Source organism: Juglans regia, chromosome 7 (assembly GCF_001411555.2).
Source record: "Juglans regia cultivar Chandler chromosome 7, Walnut 2.0, whole genome shotgun sequence".
Lineage (NCBI taxonomy): Eukaryota > Viridiplantae > Streptophyta > Magnoliopsida > Fagales > Juglandaceae > Juglans > Juglans regia.
The window spans coordinates 40,254,774-40,262,227 of record NC_049907.1 but is presented as its reverse complement, the minus strand read 5'-3'; positions in this window follow the sequence as shown (position 1 = coordinate 40,262,227).

The following is a 7,454-nucleotide window of genomic DNA, read 5'->3' as shown; positions in this document are numbered from 1 at the left end:
ACATCTGAGGAAGCCTTTCTCTCACTCTATATATAAGGGAATGATAAAAAAATAAAATTATATATTTTTAAGTGGTGTGCAAGAGTGTAAGGCTTAATTTAAATTTTTTTTATATTATAATAGAGTATTTAGCCTATTGAATTCTATTATGGTGTATGGTTAGGGACGGAAGGAAGTTTTCTCTCTCAAAATCAGCTACCTTAGGTTGTGTTTGGATGTTGAAGTGAGTTGAGTTGAGATGATAAAATATTGTTAGAATATTATTTTTTAATATTATTATTATTTTAAGATTTGAAAAAGTTGAATTATTTATTATATTTTGTATTGAAATTTGAAAAAGTTGTAATGATGAGTTAATATGAGTTAAGCCCTTAGAGTACTGCATAATAGAGATGGGTTATTTAATTAGGCATAGAGATAATTTCTTATCTCTTTATTTGTTTTTTTATTTACACATGCTACGAGTGAAATGAGATAGTTTGAGGAAGTATTTTTCCAATAATTGGTATCCGAGCATACTCTTTATGTTCATAGCTTTTCTTTTTACGGTTTCATGGTTTTTTTTTAAGTATATATATATATATATATATATATATATATATATATATATTTTTCTCTCCATTTTTCACCGAACCTCAAATCGAAACCATAAAAAAAAAAAAGTGTACGCCGGCGGTGGTGGCCGGAAATGGGCTCGTCAGTATCTCATCGTCGGGGTATGCCGGTCTTCTCAAATTGACGCTGGTAGAATATCAAAAAAGATGTTGACAACGTTGTGTGCTGCATCTTCATGTAAGAGAGGAAACTTTTTTTTCTTCTATCTCGCGGAAGGAAACGTGTGTTGGGTACGTAGAGTTTTCGTTTTTTAAAAAAAAAAAAATTAAACTGTGGACTTGCATATATATTTATATATGGAAAAAATGTTCTAGCCACAAATAAATTAAATAAAAGTAAAGAAGAATATTACTACATCGCCTTATTTTATTCTTTCATTTTGACCGCTTATATATTTATTTATTTATTTGTTTAATGGTTAAGAAAGTTACTATTAGTGTATTGATATTTTTTTATTTTTTAAAAACATTTAAAACATGTTTTAAAAAATGTTTAAACTTAAAAGCAAAAGAAAAGAAAAGTACAATTTACACTAGGGGCAAATGCACCAAGCGGATAAGTTGAGGAGGTATAGTAGTATTATTTAAAAATAAATTTATAAAATAATATAGTTTGATATGATATATAATAATTTAAAATTATTTTTATCAGAAAATAAATTAAACGAATCATATAAAATTATTTTATTTTATAAATTTATTTTTATATAAATTTTTTTATATCGGTAATACTTCTCATATAATGGACTAATATCCAAGTCGTCCAGCCCTGTACTAGTGACTACCCACAAATATTTGTGCAAGTCGCCCAGCCCAACCCAAATGCCTTCGCTTTTTTTCTTGTTGACTATCCTTTTACTTCTCTTTTCCTTTTCATTTAGCCCATGATGACGAATTAGTAGAAGGTTATATTAGATCAGGATCTTGCATGGATCTGTTTCATACATGCCCAATGGGAGACGGTTGTCTGTCTGGATTCAGATCTAGTTCGTATCCGATCCAATATTATAATAATATTTTATTATTATAAAAAAATTATTTTCCTGTCATCTTTATTTCTTAATAAATAATTGAATAATGCATATTTGCAATATTGGGCATGTTTGCATGCATTCTTTTTAAGATTTGTACATTGTTTGCATGCATAAATAATGAAAGATAGACAAAATCAACGATTTTGATTGGATATGTTTTCACCTATTATGGAATACATCATGATGGATAATTGGATTTTGTTGTTGTTTATAATTGGATATTGGAATGGTTTTGATTCAGAGATGAGTTTAGATGGTTTGTGAATAGTGGAATAAAAGTTGAATTATTTATTATATTTTGTGTGAAAATTTGAAAAAGTTGTTTTAAGATTTGAAAATTTGAATTATTTATTATCTTTTGTGTGAAAATTTGATAAAGTTGTAATCATGAGATGAGATGAGTTTAGATGGAATTTGAATGCAAACAAGGCCGGATGAAAAATGAAACTTGTCAGTGAATACCTGTCATTTTCTAAGATTCATATGAATAATTATTTTCATCCGGTAAGGGAATAATAATTTGGGAGAATGCTTAGGAAGATAAAGAAAATTATTAAGTATCTTTCACTTGATGAGTCATGCGTATCCTGTCAATAAAAGGGTAATCTTAAGTCGTTGCATTTAATTGTTTAATTTGTTTTAACATGCGTAGGAGTCCATTATGTTTTTCAAACTCTAGCATAAATCTCGACATGATTATGAGTAAGAGTCGATTTTGTGTTTTTCATCTTGGCGATAATTATGGGTGCATTCTTATTGTGTATGCATGATACTTTTGTACTATCCTCAACCTTTGGGAATCATGTTTGAAATGAAAATTATATTTTCACTATGAGGATATTTATGGGTGCATACTCCTTGTGTATGCATATAAATTTTTGTATTATCATCAAATTTTGAGAATTCTGGATTGTCTCATTCGGATTCTAGCATTTGTTTGAGATGCAAATTATATTTTCATTATGAGGATATTTATGGGTGCATACCTCTTGTGTATGCATAATAAATTTTGTGTTATCCTCAGCTTTTGGCAATTTTACTATGCCTTTATAATTATCTGCCATCAAGACGCTAACTGGAACCAATTAGGAAGATTGATACAAATCTCTCACTATCAATTTAACTATCATAAACTTGGATTTAGCTTTAAGGGTAGATGTGCCTGCTCAACTCGCTGAGTAAGGCTCTACTATGGAGAAATTTTTTATATGAGCATCGGTAATGAACATTTTTAAGGGGAGTTCAAACATTACTAAGTATAACGCCATTTTACTAAGTATTTGTCATCATCAAAAAGAGAGAGATTGTGACATTTCAAGCATTAATTATATAACTCTATATCTACTTATGGATTTTGATGATGACAAATGAAATGTGACATATGGTGTGCAAACTAAAAAAAAAAAAAATCAGTTTTTATGGGCTTAAACAAACATCAAGTAGTGGTGCTTGAAGTTTGAAGAGATTGTTAGCTCTTTTTTTAAAGAGAATCTTGTTGATCAAAGTATATATTTGAAGCTTAGTGGGAGTAAGTATGTTTTCTCTAGTCTTGTATATATATGATAAATTACTCTAGCAAATGGCATTGAGCTTGTGTTTGAGACAAATCATATATTGTCTTCTCATTTTGACATAAATGATCTTATGAAGCCTTTATATATTAGGTACACAAATTGTTCCGAGATTCAGTGGCACTCTTCTTCGACCATGTTTTAAACAGGTTTAATATATAAGATTGTTCTCCAAGAAAAGCACTTACTGTGAAAGGTGATAGACTGGCTAAACCCCAATACCTCAAAAAGAAATCAAATGCAAGTTATTCCATACGCCTCATTTATTGCTAGTTTGATGTATGAATAAGCATGCATGCATGCATCCTGATATCACTTATGTTGTCAATGTATTTGAGAGATACTTGAGTGATCCTAGATTGAATCTCTAGAAACCTGCTAAAAATGTACTAAGGTATTTAGAGGGCACTAAAGATTTTTTCTAACATATTGGCAATCCAACATTCTAAATATAGTTGGATAGTCTGATGTCGATTGTGTAAGTTGCTTAGATGACAGGAGATCAACTCAAGGTTATGTGTTCATGATGGCAGGAGTAGTTGTTTTTATACAAGTGTCAAATAGACAATTATAGCTTCCTCAACTATGGAGGCAAAGTAAGTTGCTTGTTATGAGACTACAAGTCAGGCTATATAGTTGCAAAATTTTATCCTAGGGTTGGGTATTGTGTATACCATTATGAGACCCCTAAAGATATTTTGTGATAATTTTGTGGCAATTTCTTTCTCTCAAAATTCTAGGAGCTCTTCATGCTCCAAGCATATCGATATTAAATACTTGTTTGTTAGAGAGAGTGATTGAGTCTCATATATGTGTTGGGCACATTTTCACAGAACATATGTTCATCATCTATTGACAAAATGTTTGGCTCCAAAAATATCTCTGGAGCATGTAACAAATTTGGGTTTGTTTGAACCTTATGTTGTATTTAGTTCATGGGAGTTCTATATGTATATGCAAATTGTGAATTTTGACTATGTTTCCATATGTTATTGTGTGCACATTTTGTTTATGGAAATAATAGTTTTAACACAAAACATTCGGATTAAGTCTTGTTGCGCTTCTTATGAAAGTGAGTGTTGACCACTATTTCATATTATTTCTCCATCATACTTGCATCTCATCTATCTGAGTCACATGATTGTGAATTCCTATTGAGCTTTGTACATCTTGTTGGTGTATGGTTAGCATAACTAAATACTTGCAAACACATTTTGGACTTGTTACGTTACGAAGATGCTTGCTTGGTTTTCATCTTGGGATTGAGTGATTTATGCTATCCAAGTGGGAGATTGTTATATTTTTTATGAAAATGATAGGGATCCCACTGGGGGAGATCCCATTAGAGAATCCCACTCCAATTTTATTTATTTTTTTTAGTTTTTTTTATGTAGTGATTAAGAAAATGTTGTTTAATAATATTGTGAATCTTCTTCTTTTTTAAAAATTATTTAAAAGTGTTAAAAAATTATGTGAAAAAAAAAACATTTTTAAATATTTTTTTCACATTATTTTTTAACACTTTTAAATATTTTTAAAAAAATAAGAAAATTCAAAATATTATTAAACAACATTTTTTTAATCACTATGTAAAAAAAAAAATTGGAGCAGGATGCTCCAATGGGATCCCCAACATTATCCATTTTTTATGGATTAGCATGGATCTTATATTGGTCTTGGACTCATAATGGGATGAGTAAAAAATATTAACATATGACGAAGCCATTTCTCTCACCCTATATATAATAGAGTTAGCACATTGAATTCTATTATAATGTATGGTTAGAGATAGAGAGAAGTTTTTCCTCTCTCAAAATCAATTACCTTAGAGTGCACAATGAAGATGGGTTCTTCAAATTATAGAGGTAATTTCCTAACCCTTTTATTTATTTTTTATTTACGCATGCTATGAATAAAATGAGATAGTTTGAGTAAGAAGTTTTCCAACATGACAAAGAGCTAATGGGCATTTAATGTGACATGGTCTTCTGAGGCAAGGTCATTAATATGACATGGCTCCAGTGTTTGCGCCTCTAACGCGGCGTGGCCCCATGGGCGAGTCCTAACGATAGGAGAACGATGTTATCCTTTGGGGGTACCTTGTCAGGTTTAAGTCGTCCCGCCCATGCTTGCCATAGTACGAGCATTTAATGTGATGTGGTCTAATTTTGAGGCTGGATCATTAATGTGACGTGGCTCCTAGGTTTGCATCATTAATGCGACGTAACTCCCTGGATGAGTCTCAGAGGTGGGTGAATGCGACAATCACTTCTAGTCCCCTGACAAAGAATGGAGAGTCGCGCGCGTCTTCTGTTGGCACAATAATGTAAATCCTTTATGCAAGGCGTCATGGGGACTGTCAGAGTAGGTGGGTCTCATCTATCCCTGGCGTATGGTTTCTTGTGTTTCATACCCTTCTCCCACTGGTGTGATCTCATGGGCCTGGCCCTGTTAACGACCTTGAGGCCTTTAGAAGAATGAGATTTGGGTCAGGGCGGGCTAGGTTATTGTGCCAAAGTATACTTAGAATGGGCCTAGCAAGAAATATCCCTCCCAATGTTCTTGTTTAATTTGAGGGTTTCAAGTGAGATGAGAGAAAGACATATAAAGTGGATCCTACAATATTTATTGTTGTCTATATTAATATTTCGAAAGCAATTGAGCAATAAGTATTGTAGGCTCATTTTACATGTCTATCATTCTTTCACTTGAAAACTTGAGGGGCATTGATCCTAATTTATATAGAGAAGTGCTTTACACCATCACTTTTTCCATCATCCTCCTATTATCCTCTAACGTGTCGTTAAATAATTATAAAATCTTTTATCATTCATTACTTATTATTCAATCATTGAATGCCATATAAAGGAATTATTTATGCAATTTTCGGTTCAGGCTAGAGCCCAACGGTGTGATTGTATGGCCCATGATAGTGTCTTGGGCATTGATACGGTGCTCTTGCATTCATCCATGAAAGTAAACAATAAATAAAGTGTAAGAAATAAAAATGAGAGAAATACATAAATTTAAGTGGTTCGTTATAAAGCCTATGTCCAATGAGTGTTTTGGGACAAATCCATTATACTTGATTATGTGTACAATATCTCATGGCCTCACGTATATCTCAATATAATGGAAGTTAAAGATCATTTTTCGCTTTAGCTAAAAGGTGAAAAAGTCGATAGAGCCAAAGAAAGAAAATGATGTCTCTGGAGTGCCCAAGGAAAAGATAAAAGAAGCCATGCAAGAACCCCCTAGAAGCTTATAGTGCATGTAGGGAAATCCCCTTTTTATTGAGGCTCCCTTGGGAGTAGTTGATCTCTTGTCAGTTTTATGTCCCTGTCACCTTTCTCCTTTGCATGTCTGGCTTAACTTATTGTACCTTTTACCTACTTTAGTGTAAGAATAAAAAGAAGAGGAAGAAAGAGCAAAGAGAGCTAATGAAAAGATGTTATTTCATTCTACATGGCGTACTGTATTACAAGGTGGTGCTGCTTATATACTAAAAGAAGTAAAAGCAATCCTAACAAACTGGAGAACACTCGAATATTCCAAATTTTGTATAGCTATGTAACAAACTCTAAATTTACATAAAGGTACATTACAACTCAGCTAAGATAAGGACTTTCTAGTAAATGAATCACAAAAGACATTACAAGCAGCAAGTCCATTTGATGATGGTTGTGCCTGAATATCAAGACCATCTATGATGCCACGAGTAGCAGCAAATGTATCTTCATAATCTTGTAGCTTATGGTTGCTGATTCCATGTTGATTATACTACTCTAATATCCCCCCACAAGATGGAGAATAGATGTTGATTATTCCCATCTTGGAGAGATGTGCATAAATAAGATAAGATGGAAGAGATTTAGTGAAGATATCAGCAAGCCGTGAATGTGTTGAGACATGAGCAGTTTGAATACTGCCTTCTAGGATTTTATCTCTGATTAAATGGCAATCCACTTCAATGTGTTTTGTGCTTTCGTGAAAAACTGGGTTAGCTGCTATATGTAGAGCAGCTTGGTTGTCACAAAACAATTCAGCAACTTGTGGATGAGGGATTGGAAAGGTCAATAAATAAGTGCCTCAGCCAAGTGAATTCAGTGGTGATGGAGGTCATGGCACAGTATTTTACCTCAACAAATGATCTTGACACAGTTGTTTGTTTCTTGGATCTCCAAGAAATGAGAGAATGACCCAAGAAGATGCAGTAGCCAATAATTGACTTTCGA